Source organism: Toxorhynchites rutilus, chromosome 2 (genome assembly GCF_029784135.1).
Source record: "Toxorhynchites rutilus septentrionalis strain SRP chromosome 2, ASM2978413v1, whole genome shotgun sequence".
NCBI lineage: Eukaryota > Metazoa > Arthropoda > Insecta > Diptera > Culicidae > Toxorhynchites > Toxorhynchites rutilus.
The window spans coordinates 20,275,117-20,300,018 of NC_073745.1; the positions used below are offsets into that span (position 1 = coordinate 20,275,117).

Sequence of the window (24,902 nt, forward strand, 5' to 3'; positions counted from 1 at the left end):
CGAACGACCCGTTCTCGAGCTGGAACACAGCTTGGTTTTTATTTATGAAATTTGAAATAAATAGTTTCATATATCAAGTCATTTTTAACACAACTGCTACCATATACAATTTTACAATTACACTTGTGCTAAATTTTGTGCAATACACTCATAAATACACGATCGGTCATTGATATGAAATTTTACGAAGCAACCAACATTAATGTTCCAAATTTAAATTTTGTTGCTAGAATTAATCGTATCACTCACCCTACTTGCAATATAAAAATGCCCCCGACTTGCATATACAGTGCGGACTCGATTATATACAGTCTCTGATTTATTTTCACTATATATAATCGAATCCTATATATAATCGAGTCAAAAACAAATTTTTTTTTCGTTTTTTATTCAAATATTTTTCGTTTATTGAAAATGAAAAATAAATTTAATTTTTTATTCACCCCCTTAAAGTCAGGTAACGCCTTTCTCACTAGAAAAAAATAGTTTCATATATTTGATGGAAAAAATCCTACGCATATGTTCGAATTTCAACAATGACAAGGTTATAGAACTTTTTTTTTGTTTCGGACTCTGTTGCCTCAAACTGCCTCTACACTAAAAGCGTAACCCAATTCTGTTCATTTGAAAGATGAGAAAATTCAGTATGTACAGAATATAGTAGTGGAACATCTGGTAATTAGTGATAATTTCAAAGTTAGTAATTTTTAATGTGTGATTATTGATTTTATCCCAAAAATTCATATTGAACTTGATTGTTTCTCCAATTCCAATTCCAATCCAATTAAATTTCTAAAATCACTCTACAATTTGTTCTTTGATACCCAACTTCTATCTTTCTTATTCCGCCGCAATATCGATATAAACAATTCCTGGTGGAAATTCAAGCAAAATCTTCAAAAATCACTAGTTTTATCTCTCAGTACATATAATACTACTTAAATTCCACCTTAACGTTCAAAGGTTACATTTTTTCTTGAAACAAGTCATATTTGAAATGTAAAAACAGGAAGTGGGTTATATCTATGGTATAACCGCAAGGGTGACGTAGGACTATCGTTGATTTAGAGATCATTTGTTTGAAGTTGAATCTAAATCCATCCTGAATGAATGAATAAATAAATATTTGGGTGACTTCAAAAACGAGAGTGTTACTTTGAAGACTCAAGGTTTTATGCATCCAATATTGGATACAAAAAACCTTGTTCTGAAGAATAATCTTCAGAAGCTTTCCTGTTAACTGCAATTGATTGACAAATCACAAAACCAAATGTATGTGGTCGCAGTATTATATGGATAGAAAACATTAAAATAAACTCGCTTGAATGTAATTTTCAATTCCAAGGGGAACTGGCAGATTATTTTTCAGCAACGATCATTTCTTTCCAGGTTTCCTCTCGATAACCAGCAAACGAAAAGAGTTGCGCGCGTGTATGTGTGTGTGTGTGGCGGCTGCTTCTATGTCTTCCCGAGGAACCGTATTTCGATGCTGATACTCTCTTGGTCACCTTCTCTTCTCCTTCTGATCGATCGGCTTTTCTGCGCTCCCTCACAGTTAAAACAAACTGATTGCATTTCAGGTCAGGTCAAGCCAGGTAATGAATACCTCGATCCCTCGCCGTTCAGCTCGTTCAGTAACGATGTTGTCTTGTCGATGCCCTCAGGCGTCGTGCACAAATTACGTAACGCAAAAATCCGGATTTTGAACCTCCCCCCCCCCTTTCGTAACGCAATTTCCTATCTCTAATAAACAGAAAGTAACGCAACATCTAACCCCTCCCCCCTTATCGCGTTACGTAATTTGTGCACGACGCCTCACGAAAAATGAATGGGATTCACCACCAGAATATCATTTCAGTATGCTTTTCGTGCGTGATTGAATCGAGAGAAGGTGTGGTTTACGATGGCAATTTGGAAGGCAAACTAGAGGAGAATGAACTCTCTGAGTATGAAAATTTCGGCGACTGAGCAATAATCGATTGAAAATTATATAATTTTGGCGATACGAAACATTTTCCGTTTTTCATGTTATGCATCCATTATTGGATACGAAAATATCCTACTGATGGGAAAGAATAATCTTCAGAAGCTTTCCAGCTAATTACACTTGATTGAAAAATTACGAAATCAAATGTATTTGGTCGCTGTGTTCGCCATATAATTAGAAAACATTAAAATAAACTCTTTCGCATGGATGTATTCTTCAATTCCCAGGGAACTGGCAGATTATTTTTCAGCAACGATTAGATCTTTCCGGAATTTTCTCGATGCTGTATGGCATCCAAACGAAAATTCTCGTTTCAGTTTGGCCTGCAAAAAACTTTTCTGAACTCTAATCCATCAAATTTGGAGCCCTGAAAAGGGCCGTTGATTATATGCTAAGCTAATATAGCACCCTCTCCTTGGATTCGACGGGCCAGCTGAATGTCCTTGGGCATGATGTGACGCGTTTCACGTGGATAGCACACAAATTTGTATCTTCGAATAAGCCTCCTGCAGCGTCATAACCGCGGAACTTTGGAAGCGCAAGTCGGTTTTGAAGTCCTGAGCAATTCCACGATCCAAAAGCTGCAAAGGTAGCTTGCGGATCAGCAATTCGGTCGACTTCCGATAGCGATGAATTTCATGCAAAGTTCCCGGTCGATAGCGATGTGGCTTCTTCACGCTTCCTGCGGCTGGTGCGCTTATCCGAGCTGCTTTCGTGGTGCCTTACCACCGAAGGACTAACGAGCTGTCTGCTTAGTCCCGATGAAACGAGTCCTCACGGTGCGAGAGTAGAGTAAGAAATGAACGAAAGCAAGGGAAGTGTCATTTTATAAAACATAAAAGAATCGAATGTAAACCCCACCCTCTTTATTATATAAGCTTACTGTATACTCACGAATATAATAAGGGTGGGATTTAGATTCTATACTTTTATGGTTTATAAAATGACGCTTCCTTTGCTTTCGTTCATTTCTTACTCTACTCTCGCACCGTGAGGACTCGAGCTCGTTAGTCTTTCGCAGACAGCTCGTTAGTCATTCGGTGGTAAGGCACACGAAGTCAGCTCGGATAAGCGCACCAGTAGCAGGATTGGTGGAGAAGCCACATCGTTATCGACCGGGAACTTTGCGTGAAATTCATCGCTATCAGAAGTCGACCGAATTGCTGATCCGCAGCTACCTTTGCAGCATTTGGATCGTGGAATTGCTCAGGACTTCAAAACCGACTTGCGCTTCCAAAGTTCCGCGGCTATGACGCTGCAGGAGGCTTATTCGAAGATTCCAATTTGTGCGCTATCCATGCAAAACGCGTCACATCATGCCCAAGGACATCCAGCTGGCCCATCGTATCCGAGGAGAGCGTGCTATATTAGCTTGGCATATAATCAACGGCCCTTTTCAGGGGCTCCAAATTTGATGGATTAGAGTACAGAAAAGTTTTTTACAGGCCGAACTGAAAGGAGCATTTAGCGAAAATCGTGGTTTCGATAATAATTCGTTACCGACAGGTGCCATGGATATGGATTTCTTAATGAAGAATATGAAATACATGACATGATGTAGTGAATATATCCGAAGAAATCACTTTGGTGAAACTTCATTATAAAATTATTTGTGTACGAATGCCGCAATCGATAGTCGACTCTAATTTGCGCTGGGTAATTTCCTCGGAGGACTCGATTCCTCCTTTGAACATTAATAATCTCTTTCTGGCAAAACGATGTGGTATGAATCACATTATTTGAATGATAGAATGAAGAAGTTTTCTGCCAATTTCCTTCAACCTCCAAACGTATCTTTCTCCCGTTTGTCGTTTTCGCGTTCGCTAATCCTTTCTCACAACACCCATTTCTAGTTTGAGAAATTGTTGAGTAAACATTGTTTGCCAGTGCGCGTAGAGCGGGAATTCCTAAAGATTCATTGCACCTCTAATAAATTGCCGAAAGACGTGGTCTTACGTTGATCGCACTTGATTGAAAAAATCCAAAACGAAATGTATTTGGTCGCAGCATTATATGAGTAGAAAGCAAATAATCGCTCGAAAATGACTTGATTTTCGCGATGTGAAACATTTTCCGTTTTTCATGTTATGCATCCAATATTGGATACGAAAATTTCCACTGATGGGGAAACAAATATTCAGAAGCTTTCCTGTTAATTGCGATTGATTGAAAAATAACAAAACCAAATGTATTTGGTCACAGTGTTATATGGATAGAAAACATTAAAATAAACTATTTCGCATGAATGTATTTTTCAATTCCCAGGGGAACTGGCAGATTATTTTTCAGCAACGATGATAGCAACGAGAATTCCGCGCGTGTATGTGTGTGTGTGTGTGTGGCGGCTGCTCCGATGTTTCAAGCGGAACCGTGGCATCACTCTCCTCCTGATGGATTCCCTTTTGGCCTTAGGTGCACAAACAGGCTCTTGGTGACACCGTTCATCAGCGCTTTCATGATAAACGAAATTAGCTTCACAACAACAGCGACAACATGCTCCAATCGCTGTTCAATCATAACGAGTGGGTTTACGAGCGGCGCTCGCTTATATACCGATTGGTGATTTCAATAGCCTGTTTTGAAAGCAATTTTAAGACTATTGAAACAAGTTTTTGGATCAAAAAGTAACAAGTATATGACGCGTAGACATTTTATCTTTCAAATGAAGTGTTTATCAAACCATTTCGTTCAGTTGTTTAAGAGCTATTAACGCTCAAAATCTCGGTCTCCAGCGTAACGCTTTCGTTCTCGAAACTTTGGTTTTACACCCCGGTATAGAAATGAAAGACGTAGTCCTACGTCAAAAAAATGTTTGTTCAAACTGTATATAATCGAGTCCAAAATTGTGTATGATCGAGTCCGACCTGTAGTTGCAATGCCGATTTCCCTGTTAGTGAACACATTTCGGTGGGAACAAAAGCCCCTACTTTCATGTATTTGCAATGTCGATTTCCCCCAGACAGCTTGGTTTTGATGTCTCTGTTAGGGAATACATTTCGGTGGGAACAAAAGTTCTCCCTACTCAGAGGCGACGCGTGACCAACTGTGCTACCTGTTCAATTTCATTTGCAACATTCAAACAACAGTATTGCGATGACAGATTTTAATATTTTTATTTCTCAACATTTATCTATACAGTAAAACCAGTTTTTGTGCGGTTTTTTATGCAATTTTTTTTGTGCGGTTTTTGTGGTGCGACTTTTTTTTGTGCGGTATTTGAAAAAAATGAAGTTATCGATCATTTTTTTCTATCTTTGATATGTATTATATCGCTTTTCATAGGAACTGTGTCAGCTAATTACCATTCCCATGTTTTGTTTTGTTTGTTTTAAGGTGTCAGTAGGAGCTTATTGACAGGAGCAAAAAGTTGATTTTATGATCTGCGCAAGTGAGTAGGCCGAAATAGAAAATCGAATGTTGATCACGCATGGAATCATTAGGATTTGGGTTATTTTCTCAATGAAACTTTTTTTTATGCAGTCCCTATCCACCACATAACAAAAAGTTTTTTTCAAATTGTTTAGCGAACACGATTTTTTGTGCGGTCCCTATCACCCGCACAAAAAGAGGTTTGCCTGTATAACAAAAGAATCCTACGGTAAACTATGAGTGCAAACTTATCAATGATTTCCTCATAAAATAAAGGCATCTACATTATCTTAGGAAATCTTTTTCCGCAGTCATCATCATAATTCCGAATAACCGTTTCTGGTCAGATCTCCACCGCAAATAATTCTTGATCCGTCGAACAACAAAAAAAAGTTCTTTCAACGGATGCCGTTGTATTAGGCAATGTCAGTATCATTCTGGTTTCTGGTTTCGGAGAAGGTTTGATGCAGGTTTTGTCCAACGATAATCGGAATAATGACTATAATTTAAAAAGAATCGTCAGCTTATTACAAAGCATTTTCATATTCCCAGTAGGGAGGCGATCTGGCGTAGTGGTAACATCCATGCCTCTCACGCTAAAGGTCACGAGTTCAATTCTCACTCCCGACATTCTTCCAAAAATGGAAGTAAAAAGTGACGAACCAGCCAAATGAGTTGAAAATCACTTTAATACAGATAAAAAAATATATATATTCCCAGTAGGTTATGCGACATCGAAATCGGCAAAATTCTCGTGATTCAACAAAGCGACAAAATTGTATTCATCTAGTCCTTAAACCGTTTCGTCATTTCGTCAATAATTCTGTCTATAATCGATTCATATAAACGACGACAATTGATGACGTTACTATCATTCATAGTTTCGCCACATCAATACATCAATTGCATTTTTGAGCGTACTATCGAAATTATGATCTGCTTTGAACTCCTCTATAGAAGCAAGGCACGTTACGCACAAATTCTACTACGTCTAATTCTTTTTTTACTAAATTTGATAAAGAACATCCGTATGTGCAAAAATATTCGCAAAAGGTTTTAGCAAGAATACGTGTGCGCGACAGTGAATATATCCAATGAATAGCCGTTGTTTCACCATTGTTTGCACACCAGATTTATCACCGGATATTACAGTAGCGCCATCATAGCTCTGGGCCACAATTTTGTCAGCATTAAGACCAAAGTACGCAGCTATTTCATTCACATGACCGACCAATGCAGCGGAGGTTTTGAAACGTAAGCAGACTAACGTGTACTATATGTACCGGGTTCAAGTTGTCGAATGAACAAAATCGATAAGAACGCTCGAATTAAAACCACACCTCAACGAAAGAATCTCTCAAATTTTAATGACGTCAGAAACAGAAAGAGAAACAGAAAGGGAAACGATGACAACCACGAACAAACACTGAAGAGTGGTGGTGTGTATTTTCCATCGTTTTCATCGGTTCGTTCAGCAGAAATATTGAACCTAAAACGTCATTTTTACGCAAGGCGGTGCATTAGTAGTAGTGATCGTTTCATACGTAGTCTACGTTTGGATGACGGCGGGTTCAGATGAATGGTTTGAACCCGGTAGTGATTACTGCTTATTTCGTAGCGTAAGGCTGTGTTGCGCGCGGATTGGGGTGAAGTCAAATGTAACTATCAGATTATATTCTTCACGGTGGGTTTGAATTCCACCAAAATCGAAAATAAAATAAGGATATTCGGGATAATATGGAAATCACAAAAAAAAATACCTTCGGTAATTCCTCATCCATGTTACAAATGTGGAATAATATACATTTTATTCTGAGATTGTCTACCTGTCCTATGAACAGTTTGAACAGGCGGACGAGACGCCCCTGACCCTACTTTCATGTATTTTCAATGTCGATTTCCCCCAGACAGCTTGGTTTTAATGTCTCTGTTAGTTCCCCCTACTTTCATGTACTTACAAATGTCGGTTTCCCGCAGGCAGCTTGGTTTTAATGTCTTTGTTAGGGAACCGTCGTCGATTTCGACCAATCAAAAGTGGATATTTCTGTTAAGATAGGGGTTGAGATTTTTCAATTGTTCAATAGTTAGTTTCATGAAATACATTATTTTATTCAATATAAAAAATTGTTATGGAGTGCCGAAATCGAGTGACGCAAAAATTTAATTAATCCATCATAAAATTACTGAGCAATAAGCGTTCGAAATTGGACAATTTCCACGATGTGCTCGATTTTAGATTTTCAATTTGTACCCCAATATGTTCCCGAAAGACGTAATCCTACGTCAAAAGAATGTGGATAAGGACGAGACAAAGAACACCGAACTTACGTTGTATGAGAACATATTTAATCACTGGAGAGGTCGTTTTAACTACTTAGAAGAAGATCAATATTATCTGATTGCAATCTTTTTAGACCCGAGGTTCAGGTCAGACTATTTAGGTGTTCTCGAAACGTAAACAGACAGACACAAAAAACATTAAAATCAAAATCATCATATTCACTGGTTGCCTGGATCTGTCGTTTTGATTTTTGTTTGGAATAAATAGGTTTTCGATGCAACCTAGCCCGAAAATCTATGCATTTGAGCTTAGCGAAGATGATTTTTTTCAACACTGAGTAGAACTATCCATGGAATAGTATCGATCGTTTCCGGGAATGTACACCTTCGAATGGGGAAAGTAACTTTCGTCGTTCAAAACAAAACATTTTCCGGAATAACTTTTCATCAACCAGCGGCATTGGGTTTTCAGCGTCGAAATCTGTTTCTCGGTGTATTCCAGGGCTCTCGTCTTCCTTCGGCACTTCATTCCGACTCTTTTCAATCGTTTGCAGATGAACTGGGGAAACCAGTTGAACTTTTTTGCGGCAGCTCGTTGATTCAGCGAATTCTTGTTGTTGAAAGCACATATATGTAAGAGAACGAAGGTTTTTAGCGTCCATAATTTTGGTTGGTCTTCAATTACCTTATTTGTCAGTAGTTTTTGAGGATCTTGCGATATGGTAAATAGTCGAACCGCAACATTTTCGCTTTCAAAATGTTGTACGGTATACTTTTGGCCGAGATTTCTGTGCAGTTCATAGAACTGTAAAACACGCTCACGAGATGCTTCAATTTCTTCTTGTCTGCTTTTTGTTTTGTATATGCTTTCCTAGAAGCACGGGCGGAAAATTGACGTAGGACAGTTGCTTTTAAATTCAGTTTTTGTAACTGTTCAGAAATCTGTAAAATGAGTTAACTCATTCAATGCTCTAAATAGTGGTCCTAGAAAAACCATTTGTTGTTTGAATTGAACTGAACATCAAACATGTTCTAAGAGTTGTAATGGTAGAAAAATCGCGAGCCATGAATTATTAATACTTTCTATTTTTAATAGTAAACTGTGGGAAAAGACAAACATTCCAACATTAACACGAAAGACTCGTCATTCTCTGGTTTTCTCATCTCAATTATGTTTAATAATAGTTCAAACAGAGAAAAATCCCGTAACGACATTTTTCAATTTTCCACATTCCGGTAATGGTTATCACGGTAAGAAACAAAAAAAAACTTTTTTTTTCGAATTGCTTTCCCACTAGACGATTTTTGTTTACCAAATTTTTCTCCCGGTTTTTTCCTTATAAACAGAAAGCATACAAATATGAACATTAATTGAAAAAATGCTTTCATTTGAAAATTTACAGCTTTTCCTATGTTTGTATTCTACATTGAGCATGCAGTAACAAAATAAGCATTTTTGGATTTGGCTTATGAATGATAATATCGTTGGAGAATTCTAAAAACTATTCAAGTGTTCTCGTTCTATTCTTTCGTTCCGTCCAGCGCAATCTGCTTTCCCCATGGATTTATTTTAGCTGCACTTCATTCATTCCCAAATAGGAAATTTCAAAAAACATCTACTTTTTTCGATAAATTTACTTGTTTTGCTCACTGTTTGTGTTATAATAAAAAAAAACTGAATAAATGAACTGAAGAACATATATCGATTTTACGTAATATGCATTCGAAATCCTTCAATATTTCGTTACATTTTTCGTATGGTGACATCCCTATAGAGAAATCAAAGATGTAGTTCAACGTCAGAAAACAGAAAGCAGAAAAAAGAGAAAGAGAGCTAACACATACACCCTCCCATTTCTCTCTGAGCTCGTTTGTTGTTGAGCATAGGGACCCCGAAACAACTCCAAAATTTTAGTTACCATCCGTTATTTACATACCCTGTATGTATGCAACCCATCGTCGCTATTGAAAATATGACAAATAATAAAGGCTAAAATTCGAAAAACAGTTGATTGAAGATCTACACCGTAATATTATGCTGATCGGGGCTCGGCCTAGTCATAGTCAACTGAGGATAGCCAGCTGACTATGGGAAAATTCCCCTCCGTATTCAGTTGGAAATGACTTTTGGCTTCTTCACGCAGTTTCTCCGCCAAAACGATTAAACAGTCAGTCGGGCGTTCAGTCGCTTTTCCCCTCTACGACTCGACTATCTCATTTCATTCTTCCCCGTCAAATTATCTTCATTGTATTTTGAAGGGACTTCCCCCAAAACGAATTCTTTCCTCTCTCTCTCATGTACCACGTACGCATGTATTGATGTTTGAGTTCAACGTGGTTTGACATACGCTACAGGTGAGCTAGATTTTTTTTGTATCGTACACGAACATTATTCACACTTATAAAATAGCGTGCAGTGTGTGTGCACTATTTGGCACGCTATTCACTAATACTAACGCGAGGATCTTTATAGCATATCTGATAACTGTCTAGGTTCGTTGGTTTGAGTTCACGATGAGTAGACAATAAACCGTCCATTAATGGTGTAACTACTTTTTTGCATCAGAAATCATGTTTTCGTTCCTCTCTCTTTATATGGACGTAAAAATAAGATTGCGTTCGTGGGTAACGCGGGTAATTTCGTTCCTAAGGGGGTAGAAATGTGGATTGGAGTCAGTTGAATAAAGAGGCAGATTTGTATTCATTAGTCACGTCAGTTAGAATAACCACTGACTGACTAGTTCATCGATCATCCTCGCTCTCAACGCTAGTTAATTCATTTTCTAGTCAATTCATTTTTTGTTGACGGCGGCTGCCGAAGTAGTCCTAGTCGAAGCGAAGCTACTAATAGTAGAGTCGGTCTTCATTTTTCACGTTCGAAGATTTCGGGACCTGATGCTGATAGTTACTGGTCACTCTCTGCATCATTTTCTGTCACATCTTTTTTATATTATTACAGACAATTGATTTTTGGCTATAATTGTATGTGGATCCCGCTAGTTATGGAAACGCTGGCAGATTGTGGTGTTGGTGGCAAGCTACTGTACTTTATCAAGAACTTCGCCACAAATCGGACCTCCGTGGTTCGACTAGGAAACATCAGCTTCTGTAGTTTCCATAAGGAGACTGGTGTAGCTCAGGACTCCTTTTTATGGTTGTCAAGAACAGCTAAGTCTCAGGTCCTGCCCAGGAGAGTTTTCGTTTTTGTCTACGAAATTCTCCTGGGATAGTAGGAGACACACACAAAATCCCACGCATCACAATTCTATCGACCAGTGAGCAGCTGAAAGAGGATTTAAACTCTCGGCGCAGAAGAGCGGCCATATGGCGATTTGCGGCCAGGGTTCTGACTACTTCTTTGTTTTTGAAAAGGCTTTGAACTTTGCAGTTCATTCACCTCTAATCCTAGGGTATTGTTGGGGTATTATTCGAATACATTCTTAGCTTCGAAGGCCACTTGGAGGAACTTAAGAAGATCTGCGCCACCCGGTTAAACTTGTTTAAAACAATCTCTAAACCCTAAAAGGGTCATAGACTTTGTGTGACGACTTTCCCTTCGATACGTACGAAGTACGTAACACGGTCGACCGGTTTGCTGGAATTAAAAACACGGGATAATTCTTTACACGAGAGGCGATATGAAATTGTAAATCACCAACTCCTATCGCAAATTTTGTCTCACAGAGAGAAGTCAATTTCTGCGGAACGTAAAGATTTTATCACCAGGATGGACAATGTCAAGGCAATGAAGGAGCAACGGTTACTGTCCAAACTGAGGATTGGACACTTTTCGGTTTCATACCAGGGCTCCGCTACCGCGTAAATTCCAAATCCGCGTAAAAATAAACTGGGTAATTTTCAAAATCCGTGTAAAAATCTAACAAACAGTGAATTAGTAGTTTAAAATGCAACCCATACTCTAACAATTGATTACCTCAATTTTTTTGCATGCTACAATCATGCTATCTGTATCTTCTTTTATTTCTCAGCTACTAATCAGTGATACAATACAAACTTATTTCGTGAAATGTCTCATCAATTAGCATATTGAATTTTTACGCGGTTAATGCGTGTAAAACTGCGTAAAATAAAACCGCGTATAAAAAAACCGCGTAAAAAGCGACTTCAGTGTACACAATTCTGCGTTATTCGCCAAATATGTGTTTTCTGTACGACCAATTCATTCCATCGATAGCACTATCATATATGCTTGAAGACACGCGATTAATCATACCCACGCTGTTTGTAAAGGTCCAGGATCACGCTTCGTTCTACATAGAAACCGAAAAGGTCGACGGAGGAAGATTCCTATAAACGGTTGAATAACTGTATTGTTTATGAAACATTATTTTTACAGGCACACATTTTTTTCACCCGCTCAAATTCTTCACCAGATTCTTATCTCTCGATACTAAACAACCGTCGGGCGAGACTTCCCAAACACCTCAACACATTTTGTGGAGGATCGTTTATTTTTTTTCGCGCATCACACAACCCGTTGGTGTTGCACTCGGCACATAGTCTGCCGATGCGCGGCCCCCTACATCATCCAATGCCAGGTTGAGGGCGATAACAGATGTATGTTCTCACCTCCCCCAAAAAGCAGGGGGCCTACACAACAACAACAAAATACAGAAATAATTGAAACAACCAAATCAAGCGCGTTCTTTTGTCGTGAGAGCGTTTGTGTTGTGTGTGGCGTGATAGTTGTTTTGGTTGTTCAATTTGGTTTGATGGTGTGTTCAGAGACGTAGAGTTCAAGGTTGCATAAGCTCACTTTTGGTTGTTTAATATGTTCGACTTGATGATTGTTGTTGTTGCTGTTGTTGAACCGCTCGAATTCGCGTCACTCGCATTGACCAATCAGCCGGAACGAGAAGAGATATGAGCGCTATAAATATGTCACCGTGCGAGGATCAGCGCGGTAGCGGCTGCGTTTTATGGGGTATATTAATGAAGGTGATTTTTTTCCTCGTTTTGTGAGAATGGAACCAGTTTATATTACCCATGTTGAATTGTTTTCTAATAATATGTCTTTTATTTTCCCTGTTCCCTGCCTTATATGCCAATGCTTTTGGAGTTGTCCAAAATATGAAATCATAACGCTACCATATCACACCTTCCTTAAATAGCTATCAAAGAACAAACAAACAATTGCCCTACGTTGTGGCGAAAAGTAGATGTATCTCATTCACAACATATCATGATTCCCACATCCAATCCGTCCGTTCGAGGAACGTCGATTACAGTTCGATGCATATAGCCCATCAAACAAAAATGTATATGTAAAAAAAGCGGAACGTTTGAACAAAAGGTAAAAGGGACTCTCAAACGCTTGAAATACAATTGTAGTGTCTTTCCGAAAACTAACCAGCCGGTTCTCTCATCGTTATAGAACAATTCCGCCCCAAATCTGCCGGTCGTTGACCCGACCCTCCGATTTTTTGACGTGGGACTACGTCCAACCGGAGTATATGGGGCTGAAATAAAAATCTGAACACACAACATGTAGGATAAAATGAAAGATTCCGAATGCTTATAACTCGAACATTTCTTAATAGATCGGGAAGATATTGCATCAATTGATAGGAAATATTTCTACGCGTCTATCACAATTAATAAAATGTTATTTTTCATGAGATAAATAATCGAATAACTGTAAAACGTCAAGCCCTTACTGCCAAGTCTTGATTGGCCCGTTTTGCGTTTTCCCCAACACAGACGTCAAAATCAATGTACCTGTGGGAATTCGCTTTGCAAATATACATGCGAGTAGCGGGTAATTTTGTTACCACCGAGCTGTGTTTCCCTAACAAAATCAATGTGCCTAGGGGAATTCACTTTGCAAATACATGCAAGAAGAGGATGTTTTTGTTCACACCAAAATGTGTTTCCCTAACACAGACATCAAAATCAATGTACCTGTGGGAATCCGCTTTGCGAATACATGCAAGTCGGAGGTATTTTTGTTCCCGCCGAAATGTATATCTATATAATACATATGCTTACTGAGACAAAGGTAGTCCCACGTAAACCTTGCGGTAATATCATAGATATAACCCACCCATTTTTTTTTTTTTGAAACTAGGTACTGATGATGGATCCTACCTAAAATCACAATTTTTACTTTCATGTGATCAATTTAACCCTCCTGTACTCGCGTGCAATATCATAACTCGTATACTTGCACACGGTGTCACAGAACGTAAGTTTAACTTCTCTGTAATATTGCTATTGTGTATTTTTTTAAGGCTTTATTGGTATTTATTTCAAGAAGAGAGTATAATTGAATGAAAAAACTCCCGAAAATATGATTTCTTCGACTTCATTCAATTTTAATAGTCATCAAATTCAGTCTCCTCAAAACAGAGTAATTTTTGATACTCCAATACAAATAACGAATTCGACTTTTTTCCTGTTATTAATAAAAATGAGCAACTGAATATACTGTATTGTATAAAGTATTAAGAGCTATAAAATAGCATAAAAACATATTAATTGATTGTGGTTTCATTGGTGTATGAATCAGAACATACCATAACTGCATGCTCGAGACAAACATATTTCCTGGATAATTACAGATGATAATGGTTTAGGAGTATAAAGTTTGAATATTTTTAATATTCTTTGTCTCTGTATTCTTGGTAAACTAAGAATTAATGCCTTTTATGGGGCACAAAAAGATGATATAGAAGGATTTCTAGGAACTTCCTGCTACTTGTCTTCTTGTCGATATTGTTCAGCCCATATATTAGGCTGTCAAAAAAGTCCTGCGGTATTTTTTTTGAATTTTCATTTGTTCATAAAATTAGTTACAATCATCTGTTTTGAGTCAAATATGCGCCGTTTTGTTCGATGACTTGTTCCCAACGAGATGCCAACTTCATAATACCCCTGTTATAGAAGTTCGCTTCCTTATTGGCAAAAAACTCGGATAGCTAGTTTTCAAAGGCCTCTTTTGTGGCTAACTTCTGACTACCTAGCTCGTTCGCCATGGACAAAAACAGGTGGTAGTCACTTGGTGCAAGGTCCGGACTATACGGCGGATGCAAAAGAACCTCCCATCCGAGCTCCCGGAGCTTCTGGCGCGTCACCAAAGAAGTGTGTGGCCTGGCGTTGTCCTGATGGAAGACAATGCGGCCTCTGTTTATCAAAGATGGCCTCTTCTTCATGAGTGCTACCTTCAAGCGGTCCAGTTGTTGGCAGTACAGGTCCGAATTGAGCGTTTGTCCATAGGGAAGCAGCTCATAATAGATTATTCCTTGACAATCCCACCAAACACACAGCAGAACCTTCCTGGCCGTTAATGAGGGCTTGGCCACCGTCTGAGCCGCTTCAGCGGGCTTCGACCACGACCGTTTGCGCTTCACGTTGTCGTAAGTGACCCACTTTTCATCGCCAGTCACCATCCGCTTCAGAAACGGGTCGATTTTGTTGCGATTCAGCAGAGATTCACATGCGTCGATACGGTCAAAGATGTTTTTTTTTGCGTCAACGTGTGTGGCACCCATACATCGAGCTTCTTTGTGAATCCAAGCTTCTTCAAATGGTTAATAACGGTTTGATGACTTATCCCCAGCTCTTGGCCGATGCTACGGCTGCAACTATGCCGGTCTTTCTCGGCTAATTCAGCGATTTTGTCGCAATTTTCGACGACAGGCCTTCCGAAGCGTGGCGCATCTTCGACGACCTCTACACCAGAACGAAAACGTTGAAACCATCGTTGTGCGGTGGAAATGGAAACTGTATCGGGTCCTTAAACTGCACAAATTTTATTGGCAGCTTGAGATGCATTTTTGCCTTTGTCATAGTAGTACTGTAAAATATGTCAGATTTTCTCTTTATTTCGCTCCATATTTGCGACACTATAACTCACGAACGACTTATCCAAACAAGACACTGTCAAGAACTATATTATAGCGCGCAAAAATACCTTTCCAACAAGCTATAGTATGACTCGATACAATGAATACAACTAGAACTACGTGCTTACAACGACACCTCGCGGAAATACCGCAGGACTTTTTTGACAGCCTAATATTATAAAACATCCGAAACTGTAATTGTAAAATATAACCATAAGCCACCAATTATTTTGTAGTTTCCAGTTTTCAATTCTTTCACAAGTGTGTATAATATGTGTGACCATTGTATTTAGCGAATAACTATGCGAAAGTCAAACAATTGTATTTTGCTTTTGCAAGTATAAATCTATGGACGAATAATATATGAATCCGTTCGATCCGGTGACAGAAAGAACTAAAATCAACTAAAAAGTTAATCCCCGACTATTACCGGGAAGAGACTCTTTAGGTCGAGCAGCGTTTCATTTCAAACCTTATGTGGACCGACAGAACAGTCAGTAAGCTGGAACACGCAGTGAGAAAACACGAGTCTTACCAACTCGAGTCCCACTAACTTAGGCTCAAAGGCTTCTAAGCTAGTTGTTCTGATCACTGTCTCCGAGCGAGGCCTTGTGGTTCCTTTCGAACCCGAATGACGGATGATACAAAGCGAAAAAGACTAATTAAGGACTGTTTGCCGTGGTAGTGTATGAAACAGAATGTAGTTAGAATCGTAATTCATTTAGATAGTTTTTTGTTTGTGGGTGTATGTGTGAAGGGTTTTATGGGTGACAACACTGTACTTGCAGTTTTGTGGGTCGTCTTCGTGCTCGGCGCGGGTAGATCTGCCAATTCAGTTTGGAATACTGAAGGTGTCTTTGTTGGCCAATAACCTAGTTGATTGTCCCTCGTCAGGGCCTCCTTCTGTGTGACCTTGTGAAACGTCCCCGGGCGAGACTGTAGGAATGAGCCAACGCATAAAGGCCCGTTGGTCGGACCTGACCAACAGGTATCATTAGTACATGTGAAGTCACTATTTTATTTATTGACCTTTGAACTAGATTTTAATCAATTACCTTTTTTTAACGTGTTTATTTTATATGGATGTCCGCTGTTCCTTCGTTTAATTTTAAATCTATTATTGTAACCGTATGTTAAGGTATGATTATTGCTTTAACCAGATTTTACCATACTGACCGGTGTATTTTTAGTATAATGTTCTTAATGTTTTATTTTAAACCACAAACCCTTAATTTATTTATTTAACTTAATATATTTGAACCTTCAACAAATCAACACTTAATGAATCATTTACACATGCAACAATTATCTAGACAAATTTACTTTCACGACGCGCACTACTATTCTCGGGGACAGTCGAAGACAGAAAGAGCTGGCACAGTTTAAACCGAGAACAAATAACATGTCGTGGGACCGAACAAACAATTGTCCTATCAAGTTGTTAAGTGGTGTGCGATGACCAACTTCTGGACACATACCTATAAAGTTCACACAACTTGTTTCCTGTTTAACGGCCCCTTCCCCCCCGTATGCAAATCATATGTCAAATGACAGATGAATTGCAAACAGTAAAGATTTGGGTGAATTGGTTTGTGGCGAAGCTGCAAAGGTAGTGTGTTACCGAAGGTTACACAAATAAGAATAGTCCGATAATGATCTTATGCATTATATTCAATAAATATTCCACGCCACTAACCTTAATTCATGCATTTCATTGAACAATATTAGAAAATATTAAAAAAGTAACTTGTTCAAAAAAGTTACTCCTATACTCGCATCGGTGTCACAGATCGAGAGTGGTAAAAAAGTGACTCACGTCCGTTTCGTACAATCACGATCGACGAATGACGAAGCTAGAGAGAATCGCAAAGTCGTAGTGTAACTAGCCGATCTGGCAAACTTTGTCCCGCCCAAATTTTTTTTTTCGTTATCACATCCACGATTTTTTTACTAAGCGCACGTTCATAGGTCCAATCGCAGAACCGTTCATTGATTGATTTCCTAATCTACCCTTTTAAATTTCCTTTTACTATAAAATTCCTAGTACTTCTACCGAAACTCGTCATTATAATATCAGATTATTTTCAGACACAATTCTCGTTCAAGATTTTTCAACCACTTGCAAATAACATGTTTCTCCGTTACATTGAATAAATGTTTGATACAGAAAATATGATAGAATAACGACAGCCCGAAATCGGGCAACTCCTTTTTCGAGTTTTGCTTTTATCAACACATTCGGTACAGTAGAATAAGTTGAAATGTAAATACACAATAGATATACGAATAGATTTAAGAATTGAGTGTGTGAGATAATCATTATTGTAACAATTTCCTTATATCCCATCCTTTTTCTGAAAAAAATATGTCACCCTTCTAAACTCGAGTAGACCGCGAGTAATCGGTTTTCTACCTTACTTACCTTAGATTTAATATGTTCATGTATAGTAATAAAAATATAATTAAGAATTCGGCTTCTTTAAACTTATTGAACTGAGCCTGTAAAAATAAACGAATATAATAAAAAAAAATTAAAAAAACACATTCGGTGTTGCCGAGACCCCTCGTCGCGGCGAAAAGATGGTGAACCAACCTGAACCATCGCGAGCGAGTCGGGCGAAACGGGTCTAGAAACTTCCGTATCCATAGTTACGCCATTTTGTTATTTTCACTCCTCAACATTGTACTAGTTATTCGGTTCACGTTCGGAAGTGTTCATTTGCATTATAATACATACTGTACGCTTCAAATTTGCCACGCAGTAAGTGGACAATTTAATTGAATTCAGGTATTTAAGAAGCATTATTTAATAGTAATTTTATATCCTAACATGAACTCTTGCTGTAGTAGTTTTTCTGGAATTAACCCTTCTGGTTGAAAAGTGACGGAGAAAATCTGAAAACGGAAGAAAATACCGATAATGTAAGAGATTAATTATACTTACCTTTATAATGTTCACTAAATACCTAAAAATAAATTATAGCTTGTAGCTGCTTAGTAACGCAACTGAAGGACGGTGTTTGTTCTGACTTCGAGAACATTCTACAAGTTTATCGTCCTGAGTTGGATGATATCTTGCCCGTCCGTTGCCTGCCAGGAAGAGGAATAAATCAACCTACAGTTGAAGACGTAAACCGAGCCACACCGGATTTAAACGATAGCACCGAGGCGACAGAGGTCGCAGGAGATAAAGTCTGGGCCCAGTTTATCCATTACTTGAGCCGGTCGAGAGCTGCCAGTCATTACAGTAGTTATTAAGTTAATTATTAGTGTGTTGATTGACCCATTAGGGTAATCATTTTGATTCTATTATGCCGAACAAATCCGGGAAGAATAATACCCCCGCGAGCAATGCAAGAAATTGCTACAAATGTAGTCGAGCCGATAGTGAAGATGATATGGTGTGTTGCGATTTGTGCGAGCGATGGGAACACTTCCAGTGCGCGGGTGTAAGCGAGTCGATTGCAGAACCAGATAGGAGTTTCAAGTGTAATGATTGCATGGAGAATTGTGATGGTGCATCGAAGTCTGATGCATCATTCAACGAACCGTCCGTTAGCAAGAGCAGCCAAAGGTCTCATAAACTGCAGCTCAGTCTACAACTTCTTCGAGGAACAACGAAATCTGAGGAAAAAGCGGATTGAAGAGGAAGAAGAGTACCTGTGGCAAAGATACCAGTTGTTGATGCAGGCTGAAGATGGAAAGGATTCGTCGAGCAGGAAAAGCGAAGTTAGCGTGAAAAGTAAGCGTGAACAGATGGAGAAATGGCTCACCAAGAATGCTCAAGTGGAGGGAAAAGGACAATCGAAGCATTCGATGGCGGGAGTGAAGGCTACCCAGTCGGTCTCAGTCGTCAGTCAGGCGAATCCGGGGATTCTGGTGCCATCATCGATCACGGTTTCTTCAAGCGAAGGAACGTTCAGTCAACCCGTGTTGAATCAAGAAGTACTAACAAATTCTGCGATTCCTGTGGCAGTTGTAACAACAGTTGGTGAAAGATTAGTCACGTCAGTTGGCACAGCCCCGATGATCTCTTCGTCAGTAGTCTCGAGTATGCCAATCGTGTCAACGATTTCGAATTTGCCATTGACAGTAAATCTAAATCCTTCTATTTATCCGGGCACTGCACCGGTTTACTCGTATCCCGGAACGAACACGATAAAATCCAGTGCACCTAGGATGATTCCGGCAATCCCATACGAATCGAGTAGTATCTATAGAAATCCACAACAGCATTTAGCTCAAACCAGTGTTAGTCCGTCGGCGTGTTTGCAGAATTCAGCAACATCCAATCAATTACCGACTGTCACTAGCGGCACTCTATTCGGGTATTCAACATCAATCGCTGCTGAAACACCAGTTGCGTTTCCAGCAACATCAGTAGCACCACCACTGATACCAGTCGGTGGGATTAGGATCAACTCTTCAACCCATTCGATCGGACCAACTAGTGCTCAGTTGGCAGCGCGGCAGGTCATGCCACGGGAATTACCAAAGTTCAACGGGGATCCCGAGGAGTGGCCAATTTTCTACAGCTCGTTCAAAAATACGACGGAGGTTTGCGGATATTCGGATGCTGAGAATCTGGCCCGGCTACAACGATGTTTGGGAGGATCAGCACTGGCATCAGTGAGAAGTCGTCTGCATCTACCCGCAGCAGTTCCGTACGTGATTGAAACGCTACATAAGCTCTATGGAAGACCGGAGATACTCATCAGTTCGCTTTTGAAGAAGGTTAGAAACGCTCCGCCTCCGAAATCAGACAATTTAAATACCATCATCGCTTATGGATTGATAATTCAAAATCTCGTTGATCATATCGTCTTGGCCGATCAACAAGCTCACTTGTCGAATCCGATGCTAATCCAGGAGTTGGTCGATAAGTTACCCACCTCGTTGAAGATGCAGTGGGGGACTTTCAAGCAAGGGTTCTCTCACGTCAACCTGGCGACGTTCAATAGTTTCATGTCGGGGCTAGTGAATTTGGCTTCTGAGTTGTGTATCGGTGTAGACTTAGATCAAATCAATCAAAGGCAGCTTAGGGTGAAGAAACCTAAGCAGAAGGAGAAGCTGTTCACTCACGCTAATGAATCGTCAACTATTTCAAACAAACGAAGTGCAACTGCAGTCGAAGAATCTTCGTCGAAAGCGTGTTCCTATTGCGACGACGAGGGGCACCAGATACGCAACTGTTCTAGCTTCAAGTCGTTGGACATTGGAGGCCGTTGGAAGGCAATGCGACAGAAGAATTTGTGTCGATTGTGCTTGATACCCCATCGTAAATGGCCGTGTCGTTCTAAGAAAGAGTGTGGAGTGGATGGATGTCGCATTCGTCATCATATGCTGTTGCACAGTATCCGAAATGACGCGTCCGATGACTCCAAATCTAGGGAGACCGTTCACAATAATCATCACCACACGAAATCGTTTTCGCTGTTTCGGTACCTGCCTGTGACGCTGTACGGAAATGGGAAGCAAGTTGAAACCTTCGTGTTCCTGGACGATGGATCGTCATCAACGTTGCTCGAAGAGGGGATTGCATCACAATTAGGCATTGAAGGTGAACCAGACAACCTGTTCCTGAGTTGGACCGGAAAGATTAGCAGACACGAGAAGACTTCCAAGCGATTGAGTGTGAAGATATCTGGTTCTGGTAAAAAGGAATTGTTCCAGCTGAGCAACGTTCGAACCGTGCGTGAATTGGGACTTCCAATCCAGACGATAGATTACGCAGAGTTGGCAAAAGCGTACCCGCATCTTCAGGGTCTTCCCGTAGCCAGTTACGCAGATGCCAAGCCGGGCATAATTGTTGGTCTAGAACACGTTCAGCTGCTTACTAGTTTAAAAACTCGTCAAGGTGGTAACAGTGAACCGGTCGCAACTAAGACCCGCCTAGGCTGGTGCATATATGGGAGAAATTCCGGTAACGATGGATCCATCGTACAGTTACACGTTCATGCCTGCGAAGAAATGACCAATAACGATCTACACGATTCGATGAGAAAGTTTTTCGCGGTAGAGGTTGCCGCAGTAACAAAACAGCTTGAAGCGGAGGAAGATAAGCGAGCACGAAGCATTCTGGAAGCCACGACTGTACGAAAGGGAAGTCGTATGGAGACGGGTTTGCTTTTCCGAACAGATGTTGTGAACTTCCCGGACAGCTTTCCAATGGCGCTCAGCAGAATGAAAGGTTTAGAGAAACGGCTGGCTAAAGATCCTGAACTGCGTAGAAGAGTGAACGAGCAAATGGAGAACTACGAACAGAAGCAGTATATCTGTAAAGTATCCCCGGAAGATTTGAAAAAGATTAATCCACAGCAGGTGTGGTATCTCCCGTTAGGAGTGGTTATAAATACCAAGAAACTCAACAAAATACGAATGGTGTGGGATGCTGCAGCGAAGGCAGGTGGTGTCTCATTCAACGATATGCTACTCAAGGGCCCGGATCTACTCGTGTCTCTCGTAGAAGTTTTGCTACGTTTCAGGGAAGGCAAGATTGCGGTATGTTCCGACATCCGCGAAATGTTCCTGAGGATTCTTATTCGGGACGCAGACAAATGGTCGCAGTGTTTCCTATGGCGTACCAGCTCGGAGGATGACATCCAAGTCTACGTCATAAATGTCGCGATGTTCGGGGCAACCAGTTCGCCATGCACGGCACAATTTGTAAAGAACAAAAATGCTTATGATTACGTGAAATTGTTTCCCAGAGCAGTAGAGGCAATAGTTAAGAATCATTATGTTGATGATTTTCTCGATAGCGTCAACTCGGTCGAGGAAGCTGTTCAGCTTGTCCAGCAAGTACGGTTAATTCAGGCAGCAGCAGGATTCGAATTCGGGAAAATTCTTTCCAACTCGCAAGAGGTGCTCGACCTTCTAGGTGAAACTGAGTCATTGAGCAGCAAGTCCATGAACCTAGAGAAAGATTCTATGTACGAGCGTGTTTTAGGTGTGATGTGGGTCCCTACAGCAGATCACTTCACTTTCGATCAGACAGGGTTGGAAAGCGTCTCAAACAATGGTGGAGTGGTCCCAACAAAGCGACAAGTCCTACGAACCGTGATGAAGTTGTACGATCCACTGGGATTTGTGGCGCATTTCGTGGTGCAAGGCAAAATATTGATGCAGGAGATATGGCGCACAGGAACTAATTGGGATGAACCCATAGCGGAGCAGTTACATGATCTATGGGCCAGATGGATGGAACTCTATACGAAAACGAACGAAGTGAAAGTCCCTCGATGCTTTCTCGGAAACTACCTTCCGCAGGAGATTAACGAAATCGAAATCCACGTGTTCACAGATGCAAGCGTTGCCGCCTGCGCGTGTGTAGTCTATTTGAGGATATCGTACTATGGAGGAACCTGGTGTTCGTTAGTCGCAGCAAAAACGAAAGTGTCCCCACTTCGAACGCTGTCAATCCCTCGTCTGGAGCTTCAGGCTGCCATGGTGGGAGCACGTCTGCTGCAAAACGTTTGTTCAGCACTAACACTCAAACTTAAGAGACGCTTCCTATGGACCGATTCAGCAACAGTCTTGGCGTGGCTTCGATCGGATAGCCGTCGATATCACCAGTTCGTTTCATTCCGTGTGGGTGAAATTCTTTCATTAACCAACGTTGACGAATGGCATTACGTTCCCTCTAAGCTCAACGTGGCTGACGATGCCACCAAGTGGAATTCAGGACCATCGTTTGACCCAGAAAGTCGTTGGTTCAAAGGCCCACCGTTTCTATGGGGCCCGAAGAAGCAGTGGCCGAAGCAATCAACAGCAATTATTGAATCGGAAGTGAATGCGGCGTGTGAAGAACTTCGCATGGTGGCCGTACACCGAACGGCTGAAGAAGTAATCAAAGTTGAACGATTCTCGAATTGGAATCGGTTGATTCGAACAATGGCCTATGTTCACCGGGCAGTGAAAACCTTCAAGGGAATTCTGCGTGAGGAAAATTTGCAGCATGGATTAAGCCAGGAAGATTTCGCGAAAGCCGAGCAGGCACTATGGCGCCAGACTCAATCACAGGTTTATACAAAGGAAATTCACGATCTGAGTAACGGCAGCAGCGTTGACAGAAGCAGTTCATTGTATTCACTGGTTCCGTTCATGGATGAATTCGGAGTTATTCGAGTTGGAAGCCGGATCGGAAACGCACCAAACATTCCATATGCAACGAAATATCCGGTTGTGATGCCTAGGGATCATCATATTACCCTTCTTTTGGTACATTCCTTTCACCAACGGTTTCTACACGCTAATGGCGAAACAGTCTGCAACGAACTGCAGCAGCAATTCTACATACCCAAGCTTCGAGTGCTAGTACGGAAAGTTGGCCGAAACTGTCAGCATTGCAAAATAAAGAAGGCAGTCCCCAAGGCACCGTAAATGGGACCACTGCCCAGAGTGCGCCTAACACCCTTCATCCGACCGTTCACGTACGTCGGCGTAGATTACATGGGGCCGTTCGAAGTTAAAGTCGGGCGCAGTGTAGTGAAGAGGTGGATCTGTCTGTTCACCTGTCTTACGGTACGGGCTGTCCATCTCGAGCTAGCCCACAGTCTGTCGTCGACTGCCTGCGTGATGGCATTCAGGAGATTTGTGGCCAGAATAGGTGCACCATTGGAAGTATTTTCGGACAATGGTACGAATTTTGTGGGAGCCAATCGCCAGTTGTCTGAAGAGAAACAGAAAATCCAGGAAATCATCGAGGACTGCGCCGCCACTTTTACAAATGCGAATACCCAGTGGCACTTCAACGTTCCGGCAGCTCCGCACATGGGAGGACCATGGGAGCGTATGGTGAAGTCCGTGAAGACAGCAATGAAGGCGATATCGGATAGTCCACGACGTCCTAGTGATGAGGTATTGGAAACTATCATGTTGGAGGCTGAGGCTATTATCAACTCGCGACCTTTAACGTACGTTCCTTTGGAGGCACCCGAGGCAGAGGCACTCACGCCGAACCACTTCCTCCTGTACGGGTCGACCGGAATCAAACAACCAAGTACTGATCAGGTGAACGGAAACATGTTACAAGATAGCTGGAAACTTGCGCAACACATCAGGGACGAGTTTTGGCGTAGATGGGTACGCGAATATCTTCCGACTCTAACAAGACGCACGAAGTGGTTCGAAGCAACTAAGCCGCTGGAACCTGGAGATCTGGTGATAATTATCGATGAGCAGGCGAGAAGTCGTTGGGAACGAGGACGAATATTGAAGACCTTTCCGGATACATCTGGGCAAGTGAGGCGTGCTATTGTGCAAACTGCCAGGGGAGTGTTCGCAAGGCCGGCGGTGAAACTTGCAGTTTTGGACGTACGAGGAAATGAAGGGAGTCCGGAAAACGTCGCTCCGGATACAGAAGTGGTTCACGGGTCGGGGAATGTTGCCGAGACCCCTCG

General features: G+C 40.9%; 1 protein-coding gene across 1 annotated transcript in view; it reads left to right on the forward strand.

The window, feature by feature from the left end:
* LOC129767294 (uncharacterized) overlaps window positions 1–24,902 on the forward strand; it is a 66,170-nt gene that overhangs the window by 19,942 nt on the left and 21,326 nt on the right. The window lies entirely within an intron of this gene.